Below are 14,103 nucleotides of genomic sequence, written 5' to 3' on the forward strand. Positions count from 1 at the left end.
TCTTTAATAATAAGAATCGATTTCTAGCCAAATTAACTTTTTGCAACATTAATCAATGTTCTAATAATGTATACTTTGCAGTGTGTTTGCAGTTCTAGGATGAAAGTTAATAGCTCACTGTTCTATATTAGGACTTCAAGTTATAAATTGCAAGTAACAAAAAAGATGTCTCTTTTGAAAGCAGTAACCTGCTGATCTGTTTACATCATAACACTCTGTAATCTACTTGGTACACGTTCTTTGCAGCAGGCACATTAACCCTCTGCACTAACTTCACCTAAAAGTCAAACCTCAACTATACAAAACGCTCATCTCTCTCCAGGAAGATAATTAATCACACGAGCTATCTTGACATTTATGTGAGGCCTGGTAATTGCCGGGGGAAAGAAACGCTGCAGCAGGTGCTTCAAAAGCATAATAAACTTTCAAACACGGCGCCCCAAGGAAGCCAGCACCCGGTGCGGTGGCACCGGTCGCACCGCCCTAAAGCCAGCCCTGGGTAAAGCTCAAGCAGCAGAGATGTCATTTCTCTGCTCTGACTGTAACATGAACCCGGAAGTCCCAGCGCAGCCAGAGAGGGGCAGACGCACAGACACGCCCACTTCACACAGAGAGAGAAATGAAACTTACCTTTACTTCCTGCATTTCTGAATCATGGCGGCGGCAGCTCAGCTCGGGAACCTCAAGGAAGAGGCCACTTGTTCCATCTGTTTGGAATATTTTACTGATCCTGTTTCCATAGAGTGTGGACACAACTTCTGCCGCTCCTGCATCAACCAGAGCTGGGAGGGAAGAGATGGAAACTTCCCCTGTCCACAGTGCAGGGAAATATCTTCTGGGAAAAGCCTCCGACCCAACAGGCAACTGAAGAACATGGTGGAAATGTTAAAACAGCTTCATCTGCCCCCCATGAGGGCCCCGGAGGAGAATCTGTGTGAGAAACACAACCAGACACTGCTGCTGTTCTGTGCAGAGGATCAAAGGATGATATGTTTGGTGTGCCGGGAGTCCAAGGAGCATAAAACTCACTCAGCAAGTCCTGTTGAGGAGGCTGCAGAGGAGTACAAGGTATGTGTATGGGCAATTAGGGATTGCAAAGTCACACTGTGAGCCCCATTGAGGAACCTGCTAAGGAGCACACGGCGGTGTGTGTGTGTGTGGGTGTTCTGGAACTACACGTAAAGATCACAGGGTATGTCTGTCTAAATTCAGGGATCACAAGGCCCTCTGTGAACCCCATCAAGGAGGGAGCCTGAGAGCAGGAGCTATGTGTGGAAGGTTTCAGAGGTGACAAAGTAATTCAGTATACCCCATAGAGGGAGCTGCAGAAGAGCACAATGTGTGTGTGTGGGTGTTCAAGATTCACACGTGAATACACTGATGGAGTCTCTCAGAAGATGCAGTGTCCCTGGGTGTTCAGGGATCAAAGGCACCCTGTGTGTCGGTATGTAAATAGGTGTTCAGCGTTCACTAATGAAGACATGCGATGAGTCCCATAAAGGAATACACGGTATTTAAATCAGATTGTTAGGATTACAGGTTAGTTGGGCCTCATAGAAGGGGCTGGAAAAGAGGACACGGTATGTCTGTGATCAATCAGGGATTACTGTCCACTCTGTGGGTCTCCGCAGGTCCCTAGAGAAGGCTGCCCATAAGCATAAGATACGTTTTCGAGTTGTAGGTGAGTGTCAAAGTGATACCTATGTAAGAAACTGTAGAAGATCGCACTGCGTGTCTGTCAGTGCCCCGAGATCAGAGGGTGCGCACCTTGCACCACATAAGCAGTTGTAGAAAATCATAAGTCATATGTATGTGGGTAGTTTGGTATACAAAGACAGACTCAAAGGGTTTAATGGGTAGTGCAGTGTGTAGCACCTGGGCTCACACATTTGTTAGTGTTACAAGACTTGATGCGACAATACAGGGGCTCATATGGCCATGGTACACAGCAGACGAGGTGCAGTGATGCAGGGTGTAGCACACGTGGTCTCATGGTCATGGTACACAGCGGACGAGGTGCAGTGATGCAGGGTGTAGCACACGCGGTCTCATGGTCATGGTACACAGCAGAAGAGGTGCAGAAATGCAGGGTGTAGCACACACGGTCTCATGGTCATGGTAGACAGCAGAAGAGGTGCAGACGCAGAGGTGCAGTAATGCAGGGTGTGGCACACAGACAAATGGGTATGGTACACGGCAGAAGTGGTGCAGTAATGCATGGTGTGGGACAAACAATCTCATGGTTATGGTACACACCAGAAGAGGTGCTATAATGCAGGGTATTGCACACACATGATCTCATGGAAATAATACGCACCAGACGAGGTGCAGATGCAGAGGTGCAGTAATGCAGGGTGTGGTACACATGGTCTCGTGGTAATGGTACACAACAGCAGAGGTGCAGTAATGCAGGGTATTGCACACACAATCTCATGGTCATGGTAAACACCAGAAGAGGTGCAGACGCAGAGCTGCAGTAATACAGGGTGTGGCACACACTGTCCCATGGTCATAGTACACAGCAGAAGAGGTGCAGTAATGCAGGGTGTGGCACACGCTGTCCCATGGACATGGTACACAGCAGAAGAGGTGCAGTAATGCAGCGTATGTCAGACACGGTCTCATGGACATGGTACACACCAGAAGAGGTGCAGGAATGCAGGGTATGGCACACACAGTCTCATGGATATGGCACACAGTAGATCAATCAAACCAATCAATCAATCAATCATTTGTTTGTTAAGCGCGACTACTCACCCGTAAGGCTCTCAAGGTGCTGGGGAGAAGGGGCGGTGCGGGTTCCAGTCCATCAAGGAGGGGGGTCTGTCGAAGAGCCAAGTTTTGAGGTTTCTCATGATAATGGGGAGCGATGTTGTCTGTCTGAGGTGGAGCGGAAGGGCGTTCCAGGCTCTGGCCATGAGGAAGGAGAAGGAGCGCCCTCCCGATTTGGTATTTCTGGCGCGGGGGACCACGGCGTAGGATAGCTGGGCTGATCGTAGGGTCCTTTGGGGTGCGTGGAATTTGAGTCTGCTGTTCAGGTATGCTTGTGTTGTGGAGGGCTTTGTGTGTGTGGGTGAGAATCTTAAAGGTGATTCTAGCCTCGATGGGGAGCCACTGGAGTGTGTGCAGGTGCTGGGAGATATGGCAGTGTCTTGGCAGGTTGAGGACCAATCTTGCGGCGGCGTTCTGGATGTTTTGTAGCTTGCGGTCGAGGTTTTTTTTCATTCCGGCGTAGAGTCCATTGCCGTAGTCGAGTCTGCTGGAGACGAGGGCGTGAGTGACGATCTTTCTGTGCTCGAGGGGGATCCATTTGAAGGTCTTATGTAGGAGGCGGAGGGTGTGAAAGCAGGAGGATGCAACAGAGTTGATCTGGCGGTCCATTTTGAGCTCGGAGTCCAGGATGATTCCAAGGTTGCGTGCGTGGTTCGTGGGGGTGGGTGGGCTTCCAAGGGCGGGGGCCACCAGGTGTCGTTCCAGGGCGTCGGGGTTTGGGCCCATGATGAGTACTTCTGTTTTGTCAGTGTTGAGTTGTAGGCAGCTGCTTTTCATCCATTTGGAGACAGCTTCCATGCCTTCTTGAACGTTGTGTTTGGCTGCGTTGGGTTAGTTGGATAGGGAGAGGATGAGTTGGGTGTCGTCTGCGTATGAAACAATGTTGAGTCCATGGGTTCTGACGATGGGGGTGAGCAGAGCCATGTAGATGTTGAAGAGCGTAGGGCTGAGGGAGGACCCTTGGGGGACTCCACAGGTGGTTGGTGTAGGGTCCGAGAGGAAAGGAGGGAGTCTGACCCGCTGCGTTCAGCTGGAGAGGAGAGAGTGAATCCAGTCAAGGACCTTGTCCTGGATCCCTGCGTTGTGGAGTGTTAGGGTGCGGTGAGAGAATTTGATGAAGGCTGCTGAGAGGTCGAGGAGGATGAGGGCTACTGTTTCTCCTCTGTCCAGGAGGGAGCGGATGTCGTCTGTTGCAGCGAGGAGGGCGGTTTCTGTGTTGTGTTTTTTTCTGAAGGCGGTTTGGGAGGAGTCGAGGATGTTGTGCTCTTCGATGAAGGTGGCGAGTTGGCTGTTCATCACTTTCTCGATGACTTTCGCTGGGAACGGTAGCAGGGAGATGGGTCTGTAGTTTTTGAGGTCATTGGGATCCGCCGAGGGCTTCTTCAGGAGGGGGTTGATCTCGGCGTGTTTCCAGTCATAGGGGAAGGAGGCGTTCGCCAGGGAGCGGAAGATGGTTTGGGGAAGTATGGGTGCGATGGTGTCAGTGGCTCTGTCGAAGATGTGGTGGGGGCAGGGGTCCGTGGGGGCCCCGGAGTGGATTGTCTTCATCGTCTTCAGTGTGTCTTCGGTGGTGAGGGCTGTCCAGCTGTCAATCGTTGGCTTCAGGGCGTCGGAGGTGGCTGGTGAGGGTTCTGTGTGTTGGTTGTCTTTGTCGAAGTTGTCGTAAATGTTCTTGCGGAGGTTTAGTGAGGGAGGAATGTCAGTAGCCTCGCCAATGGGGTTGGGGAACTCCTTGATGATGGTGAAGTGTTCTTTGTGTGGAGATTCTGTCTTCGATCGCTATTTTTCTCGTATTTCTGATGAGTTGGTGGTGGCTGTGAAGTTGTTGTGGGCTTCTGTGGATTTGGAGTTCCTCCAGGCCTGTTTGAGGCAGCGGCATGTGCATCTGGACTTTCGAATCTCGGTGGTAAACCATCTGGCTTTCTTGGCGTGTGTGTTGTTGTTCTTCTTGAGGGGGGCTATGGTGTTTGCGCTGTCAGAGATCCATCTGTGCAGAGTTCAGACTGCGGTGTTGGGGTCGTCGTCTTCTGCGGTGGTTGGAGTGGAGTTGCCGAGTGAGGAGGTGAGCTGGGCGGTGATTTTGGTCCAGTTTCTTTGTGGGAGCAGGTGTGTGGATGGTGGGTGTTCTGAAGGTGAAGTGGATGCATCGATGCATCGATAGTCTGTCCACTGGAGTTCGGTGATGTGGCTGAAAGTGATGGAGTTTCCTGTTGTGAAGAGGGGGTCGAGGGTATGTCCTGTAACGTGCGTGGGTTCGGTCACGATCTGGCGGAGTCCAAGGTTGTGGAGGTTGTCCGGAACAGGATGTGGTGTTGCGGTCTGGTTGGTTGTCGAGGTGAAATTTGAGGTCTCCCAGCAGGGTGTAGTTGGTGGATGCAATGGCATGTGGGGAGATGATGTCCGTGATAGAGTTGGTGAAAGGTCCACGGGGTCTGATAGATGAGTCCCTCGGAGGGTGGTGGTAGGGCGGGCCTGTATCTTGAAGTGTAGGTGTTCCATCAGGTCTGTGGACTCGTCGGGGAGTGTGCTCAGCCGGAGGGTGGATTTGTGGACGATGGCGATTCCTCCTCCCGGGCGGGTTGGGCGGTCCTTCCGGGAGATCTTGTATCCTTGAGGAATTGTGATGGCGATGTCCGGTTCCGAGGTGCTGTTGGTCCAGGTTTCTGTGAAGAATGCTACGTCCGGCGTGGTGCTGTCGAGGAGGTCCCAGATTTCGGTGCCGTGTTTGTGGAGTGATCGGACGTTGACGAGGATGCATTGCAGGGTCTTCGGTTTGGTTTTGGTCTTGCGGGCGGGCAGTGCTGGGTCCGTGTTTCTGGCGGTGCTGCAGGTGTGCTGGCAGCGGTGACAGCTGAAGTGTCTGTGGGTGTCGGCTGGTGATGCTAGCTTGCAGTTATTGTTGCGGCCTGGGTTGAGTGCGTGGAGTGCCGCTGGGTTGTAGCGTTGGCAGTGCATAGGTTCAGGGTTCCTGCTGCTGGTCGCGGATGGGCGCAGACGGGCTTGCCTTTGGCCCGTCTTCGGCATGCCAGCGGCACGCCCGCTGCGCGCGGCTGCAATTAAGTAGGGGTCGGGGAGGGCTGGACAGCTGGGAGGCAGGATCGGGGAGGGGAACTGGCTTGGGCTGGTTGCACTGGGGGGGAGGGGCCGCGGGGGCAGCAGCGGCGGAACGAAGAACAGGCACAAAAGTGGGAAAAAGGAAAGTGGAGAAAAGAGTGAAAGGGTGAAAATAAAAGAGTGAAAGGGTGAAAATAAAAACGAAGAGTGAAAAACAAGGAAAAACGGAGCAGAAAGGAGAGGTTAGAGCGGAGCGAGAGAAGGAGTCAGAGGTCCACTGGACCACCAGGGATGAGGCGCAGGTATAACCTCCGGGTGGAGGAGGGCCTCAAACACCAACACAGAGTGCAGGGAATCAGGAGGGCCTCACTTAATGGTGGAGCTGCGAGGGAGGGAGAGCAATTTCACTGACAATGTGTCAGTGGTCTTGCTCGCCTGTCCTCGCAGCGGCCGCCATTAAGTAGGGGTCGGGGAGGGCTGGACAGCTGATAGGCGGGTTCGGGGAGGGGAACAGGCTTGGGCTGGTCACGCTGGGGGGAGAGACCGCAAGGGCAGCAGCGGCGGGAAGAAGAAACAGCGCAAAAGTGGGAAAAAGGAAAAGTGAAGGAAAGTGGAGAAAAGAGTGAAAGGGTGGAAATAAAAATGAAAAACGAGGAAAAACGGAGTAGAAAGAAGAGGATAGAGGGGAGCGAGAGAAGGAGCCAGAGATCCACAGGACCACCAGGGGTGAGGCGCAGGTATAACCTGCGGGTGGAGGAGGGCCTCGAACACCAACACAGAGTGCAGGGGCTCAGGAGGGCCTCACTTAATGGTGGAGCTCCAAGGGAGAGAGAGCAACTGACTGAGCAGATGAGGTGCAGTAATGCAGGGTGTGGCTCACAAGGTCTCATGGTCAGGATACACAGCAGAAGAGGTGTAGTCGCAGATGTGGAGTAATGCAGGGTGTGGTACGCATGGTCTCGTGGTCAGGATACACAGCAGAAGAGGTGTAGTCGCAGATGTGGAGTAATGCAAGGTGTGGTACGCATCGTCTCGTGGTCAGGATACACAGCAGAAGAGGTGTAGACGCAGATGTGGAGTAAAGCAGGGTGTGGTACGCATGGTCTCGTGGTCATGGTACACAGCAGAAGAGATGTAGTAATGCAGTAATGTAGTAATGCAGGGTGTAGCACACGGTCTTATGGAGATGATACACACCAGAAGAGGTGCAGGAATGCAGGGTATGGCAAACACTGTCCCATGGTCATGGTACGCAGCAGAAGTGGTGCAGTAATGCAGGGTGTGGCACACACAGTCTCATGGTCATGGTACACAGCAGAAGTGGTGCAGTAATGCAGGGTGTGGCACACACAGTCTCGTGGTCATGGTACACAGCAGAAGTGGTGCAGTAATGCAGGGTGTGGCACACACAGTCTCATGGTCATGGTACACAGCAGAAGAGGTGCAGACCCAGAGGTGCAGTTATGCAGGGTGTGGCACGTGGGTGCACATTAGCATTGGCGCACATGGCTCTAGTAGTGCAGGTCGCCTTGTATGACTCGCCAGCTTCACACGATCATCAGGCACAGAGAAGCCAGCAAATGCTGGGCCAGATGTGCTAGAGTTACAGCTTCAAGGCACACTTGGTCTGGGACCCCTCGCAGGATGAATGAATGAATGCATGTCATGCTGGACTGTGATTACAGGGCCTGATCTTGGCAGTTTAGGAGTCTCCGACCTCCTTCCTTTAAGTTTCTGAACACTGACCATGGGCTCTGGGTGATCCGGATGAGTCCTCTCCTCGTAGGCCGTCCACCTCCGGGCTCTTTCAGCAGCAGTGTTTCTTCCTCGGTCCCGGGGTCTAGCACCTCCTGCAGAAGGGAGGCGCCCAGGATCCCTGTCTCTGGCCTCGTCTTTCTCTTCAGTGCTGTGCAGAGCTCCTTGACGTCAGCAGCAGCACCGGATGTGCTGCTGCATTCAGTTTATATCCTGTCCAATCAGATCCATTGTTCACCCCAAACCTTTGAAGGGGGCCTGTGAAGTTGTGAGTGAACCACAAACTATTTCTTCTCCATTCAGGACAGATATTCAAGACGGACAGTGGTACGAGGCCTTGAAACCTTCTAATGGAGGACAGGAGTTTGAGGAGCTGTGAGGGGGCCGGGGTGATACAAAGATAAAGGGGGCTGTAGGCACTGACTACAACTAAGACTTTGATACCCCCTGTTATATTTCATGTATGGGGATCTCTGATGTATTTCTTGTTGTCATGCAATCCACAGTTTCCTAGCAACGGAGTTTCACTGGGGATTCTAGATTGTGGATTCCACAGAGAGACTGGGATGTGGAGCTGGGAGAATACATCTGGGGGTCTATGCTCTTCACTGGAATAAATCTACTTATCATCTACCTTGGAGGTGTCCTGTGATCCTTAAAAATGGCGACGAGGATGGGATCCAGGTAATCATCTATCAATGGGAACACAGATGATCCAGGTGTGATGTTAATAGCTCTACTAGACCCCCAGTTTGAAATTGAAGCCTTCAACAAAACGGTTTACATGGAGAATCTCAAGATTGCTGAAGACCATGTATGATTACTTTGCTTTCAAGTACTGAGAACTACTTTTGTGAATTGATAAGACAAAGGATTCACGAGTTGAGACCTTTTTGGATTTAATTGAAGGTTGTGGCGTATGTTTCATCTCAGTGAAACGCGATTAAGCTGTTGGAAAGAAACTAATTCTTGTGTCGAGCAGAAAGTCTAAAAGTGAATCGAACTGTGCCTGGTACCGTGTGAGAAACGTATCTCTGTGTACTGAGAGATTTGAACGGACCGTCACATTTTATGGCCCCGCGCGTGAAGTGAAATTGGGAACGGTGGTCTGAACGGGGAGTGCAGCGGTGAAATAAACGCCACAAGGAAGCATCGAACATCGATCTGTTACCTGTTTACTTTCAAGTGCGTGGAGGAACAGCTGGAGCACGAGTGCGGACATCCCTGCTTTCTTTTGAAAGGTGTTCTCTCGAGTGAGTGCATCGCGGACATTCTTGCCTCCATTCCTGTGGTCTCGAACGGTGGCAGCGTCAGACGTCAACCAAGTGACAAGCGCAGGGATTGGTCGAAGCCATCTCACGCTACGAGCATTCAACGAACACAGCTATTGGTGAAGTCAGTGTTGTCATCAGGTTGCTAGGTGACGAACGATCGCAGTGTCTAACAGGAACAAGTGAGAACTAGCGCAGAGCACAGGAGGGCTTGAAAGAAGCTGAATTTTTTTTTTAATTTGAGAATTAAGCAACTGATGTCTTAGAAAAAAAAACACAAGAGGGGGAATTTTGAAAGATAAATAACGTTGATGTTGTGAGAGTATTTTTCAACTATTTCTTCTTTATCTTGCAAGATCTTCACTAATTTCGTATTCTCTTGTCTGTTGTAAGCTCAAATTAGTGCTGTGCTAAATAGTTTAGGCGCATTGTAAAACTGTTACGTTTGCCTGTATCAAACAATGGCCACACAGAATATTCCTCCACCTCCTACCTTTTTGCAAGAGCCAGGTCCCACGTGCATGGAGTGGGAGGACTGGAAGGAGGCTTTTGTAACTTATCTGGAAGCTATAGGTGATGATGTGTTTTTACCAAAAAGAAAATTCGCTATTTTAAAATTAAGCTTAGGCATTGAAGGCAGGAAAGTTTTAAGTACACTACTAAGTTTCTCGGAACACGTAGAAAACGATAATTCCGATTCTGGGGATGATCAATTTGACATTTTTGAATGTGCATTATCTGCACTAACTGAAAATTTTGGAAAAAAATTGAGTCTCGTGGTAGAGAGACACAAGTTTTTCTCGCGGGTTCAAAAACCAGGGGAGAAAATTGAACAATATGTTGCTGCCTTACGTAGATTGGCAATCTCCTGCAAGTTCAAGGATCTAAGGGATGAGATAATTAGGGACCAATTAATTAATAGGACTAACAATTCCAAAATCCAAGAAAAACTTCTAGATCTAAAAGACCCTACCTTGGATAAATCTTTAGAAATTGCCAAACGTGTTGAGAACACATCTCAATACGTCAAAGAGTTAGCGGATAATAAGTCAAAAACTAACTCCGACATTAGTAAGGTATGTGCAGTACAGGCTCCTAAAAAAAATTCCAAGATAAGCAGTGAGGACAAGAGGGGACCATTTGTGAAACATGATAATGATAGCAAGAGAATGGCATGCTACAGGTGTGGAAGTAGCAAACAAACGGCAGAGGCTAGCCATTGTCCAGCTGTAAAAACCCGATGTTATAAGTGCAAAAGAATTGGCCATTTCTCCAGGGTTTGTAAAGGAGTCAACTTTCATAATGTGAGAAAGTCGGTGAACGTAGTAAATGATGATACCTCAACTCTTTCTGTTGTGGATACCACGAGTGACATAGATTCTGATATTGAAGTGATGGTGGTTGGGGAGGAATCACCTGACAACAAACTTCTGGATATGGTAAAAAGTGATAAGTACATACCACCCAAGTGCATAATCAGTATAAACAATGTAGACGTTGCTATGTGGGCTGATTCTTGTTCCCCATTCTCTATAATAGACAAACAGAAGTGGAAAGAGTTGAAGGGTAATGAATTGATGGCAACTGATGTGGAACCTCAAGGGTACTGTGGGACAAAATTACCAGTCATAGGTTATTTTAATGCGTCTTTGTCCTTCAAGGAAAGAGTAGCGGAAGCAAAAGTATATGTTGTAGAAGCTGGGAAGTGTCTATTAGGATGGGTAGAACAGAGAAATTGGGAATTATCCTCGATCCCAATCATCCCCTTGTGGTAAATATTTTAATTACCTGTACTATTTTTGATGCGGTAAATCTAGTAAGAATAACTCAGTAAAATAAGAGGCAGAATCCGTGGTATTAGAGGTTCTGAAAGGGCTTTATTCCTCTACAAAGGAATTACAGTTCGAACTGCAGGCATCATATTCCATAACCACGGGGGTTCAGGAAGGGAAGGCAATACATTATTGACAGGTAATCGTTTTTATATGAAAAGAATTACATTAAGACAGATGCAAGAGGCGTAACAGCTGATAATAGAGATAACAATACACATACGTAATAAAAAGGGCGTACATTTGGGCGTAACTAGAAACGTCATTATACATGATGTCACAAATGGGTGGATCCATAAGAGAATCCTGCAATGTCAGCAGAAATAATTGACAGAGATGCGCGCGCAGCCGCATGACGTGTGATTGACGTGCAACTAGGGGGTGAAGGGGACTTGACATTTAGTTCTACATGTGGAGACAGAAGTCTGGGGGGTCAAGTCAACCTAATCCCAAATCATATCTAACATCCTATGTTTAAAGAACTGTGTTATCCAAAAGGAAAGGTCTCTCGGACGAAATCTATTCTATACTGACTGTTAGTGCGTGTACAAGCGTCTAAGTGTCTACATGAGATGCGAGGGGGCAGGAATCTTCCATGGTAACAGGGGCTATGAGTTACTTGCATGAGGACAGAGAAGCCGGGCCCTTTGCTCTGTAGCTGGAAGGATGTTTACCTAAACTACTAGACAGGAATGCATTGGATGAGGAGCGGAGCAGATAATCTTGAAGGTGAAATACAGCTTTTGGCAGGCAAACAGGCCGAGTCAGGCACCGTTAGCCGCGCAGGGAATAGGACAAAGTTCATGGATACAGATGCGAGCTCAGACTGGAGCTGTCAAAGGTAGAAGGCAGGAAAAGGCTTGATGGCAGAATTCAGGGCCTACTCGCCTGAACTGCAAAATGGAGTAAATGAACCATATAAAGTCGGTGGCCTTTCATACTTAGGAATGGAATATCCGGCCCATTCATGGCGGATCTGAAAGAGGACATGTTGACGGTGGACGCACATGTGTTTGCGTCTTCATAACTGGAACTGGAGGGAACATACATGTACTTATAGCATATACATGGAGCCGTTGGGGTCTAAGATAGGGGACATAACTGATCACAAAATTCATATTTCCTCATTCCCTCCTTGTCCCCTACGGACCCTCAGGAGATATCAATCTTCATCAATCCATCGATCTGTTCATATAGCATCATTTGTTCTTCTTTCTTCTTCCGGGATCTTGAGCGAAAACTTGGATGTGGAATACACGATGTGGCACACAGACCACAAATCGCTGGCCCACATTGTAGACATAAGCAGCAACTGAATAGTATGAGAAAGCCAATACCTAGGAAGGATAGAATCCTCCATCCCCAGGCTGACAACACGCTCCAGAACCAACCGGACCAAGTCCAGGTGCCTGGACTCTGGTGTATCTGGCTTACAATCTTATGAAGACGAGTTATGGCTTTATATACAGATGGCGAGTTTTCTGGTATGAATACGCAGCAACTTGATCCGATGACCCTACAAGCTCCGCCCCTATCGGCCAGGATGACGTCAAGGACAAGACGATTTTGGAGAACAACAATCCGCATCGCAGACTGCTCCTCTGTTAAGTTGCCTAAGGCGGAAGTAGTTTCATTTACTACTGCTTCAAGGGTTCTAGTTAATCTACGTATCAGCTTACTATTGGTGACTGTACCTATATAGGGAAAGAAACCTTTATTGAAATCTGTATATTTTTCCCATGCCGTTTCAGTGTAATCGACAATTGGGAGATCTCTCCGTTCTCTATTGTGTACTAAATGGGTATTTCTGTGATAATCAGGAGGGGCTAGGAAAACAGGTGGCAAAAGGAATGCGATGTAACAGGTACCATCCCAATCTAGAGGCAAACGTATATATGCAGTCTGACCACATACGAAGTAGGAATGACGGGAAGCTCTAAATGTAGACCTGCCTTGATCACCGAACTCCACCACAGCGGTGCATTCACTATGGCCCATATGTATTGAACCATTCTTTCTTACACATAATTCACCTCTAACTGGAAATACTGACATAGCGGGCAAGATTGGTGCGGCTTCGGATTCAACATTCAGGATCATGAGGTTAAGTGTAAAATTACCTAATCCATATACTTCATTTTCTAGATCAGTTCCTGTTCTTCTGGGAAGTCCCTCCTTGTTAGGGTAGCAGACTTGAAGCAAAACTAGGTTCAGGTTTCCCCATACCCAGTTGTCTTGATAAACTACTGAATTTGAATCTAAGGAATTAATCAAACTAAACCATGCTCCACAGGAGCCATTGTGCGTAAACGGATATGGAAAGAGAGGCAGAACTCCCTTATAGTTCTGATAGGGAGGGAGTCGGCCACATATCCAACAATTGGTAGCATTGCTGGTCTGATGGGAATGATGTAACATACTAATGAAAGTGTTATTGCGCAGCGCAAATCTATAGGACAACTCATGCGGGGGTAATTCGCTAAAAGAATGTTCAGCAGTAACATTGTAAGCACGTTTAGAAATAGGGTAATACATATGAAGCAATATACTAGTCATGATGATCAGAAGACTTAGAAAAAACAAAATTAATAATGTTACTGTGCAATGACTACGCAGTGATTTACAATACGCATGCTTTTTAAGCTGCATCTGTCGATTTCTTTCTCTGTTCAGGTCTAGAGGATACATGTCAGAGACAAATTCAACCGATTCACCTTGGAGAGGACTTAAACAATCAAATTGTCTGACTTGCTAGACCTTAATTTCAGTTTATAAAGTTCAGTTTCTGTAGGTTCAACCAAGGGGAGCTTTGAATCAGTCTGTGAAGGAATGCAAGGCTGAGTGTTCACATCGGACGGTAGTCCATAAAATTTCTTGATATGACTCGAGTGTAACCACCCTTTACGTCCCTCGATCTTCACGGCTGTCCTTGTTGTTAGTAGAACGAGTTTAGGTGCCTGCCACCTAGGCTCCAGCTGGGTCTTCCGGTCGAAATTCCTCACTAGCACAAGATCCCCTGGAACCACGTCATGGGGCTTCACCTCAGTGTTATCGGGAAAAGCTGCAGCTACCTGTGAACGACAAGATTGTAGTGCAGACATCAAGGAAGCCAGGTAATCTGTCAGCATATTACAGTCAACATCGGTTATTTTACGGTGTATAGGCGTCCCCCACATATTTGGTGGTCTACCGAAGATCACCTCATACGGGGATAGCCCTGTTCGAGAATGTGCTACCATTCTCATGTAAAAGAGTGCAACTGGTAAGGCTACTACCCAATCGACACCTTTCTCTCTACATATTTTAGACAATCTAATTTTTAGAGTTTGATTATGGCGTTCCACGAGGCCTGCTGCCTCGGGATGTCGGACACAGTGGAATTTCCATTGGTAACCTAACAAAAGTGAAACGTGTTTCAT

At 48.4% G+C, this 14,103-nt stretch overlaps 1 pseudogene across 1 annotated transcript in view; it reads left to right on the forward strand.

Annotated features, from left to right (window-relative positions):
* The first annotated feature begins 603 nt into the window (after positions 1 to 603).
* The window catches only part of LOC146869309 (E3 ubiquitin-protein ligase TRIM39-like), a 94,344-nt pseudogene continuing 80,844 nt past the window's right edge, over positions 604 to 14,103 (forward strand). Inside the window, exon 1 of the transcript XR_014979798.1 lies at positions 604 to 1,068. The product of XR_014979798.1 is annotated as an E3 ubiquitin-protein ligase TRIM39-like (transcript). The remainder of the gene's footprint in view (positions 1,069 to 14,103) is intronic.

This window comes from Triturus cristatus, chromosome 1_1 (assembly GCF_964204655.1).
Source record: "Triturus cristatus chromosome 1_1, aTriCri1.1, whole genome shotgun sequence".
NCBI lineage: Eukaryota > Metazoa > Chordata > Amphibia > Caudata > Salamandridae > Triturus > Triturus cristatus.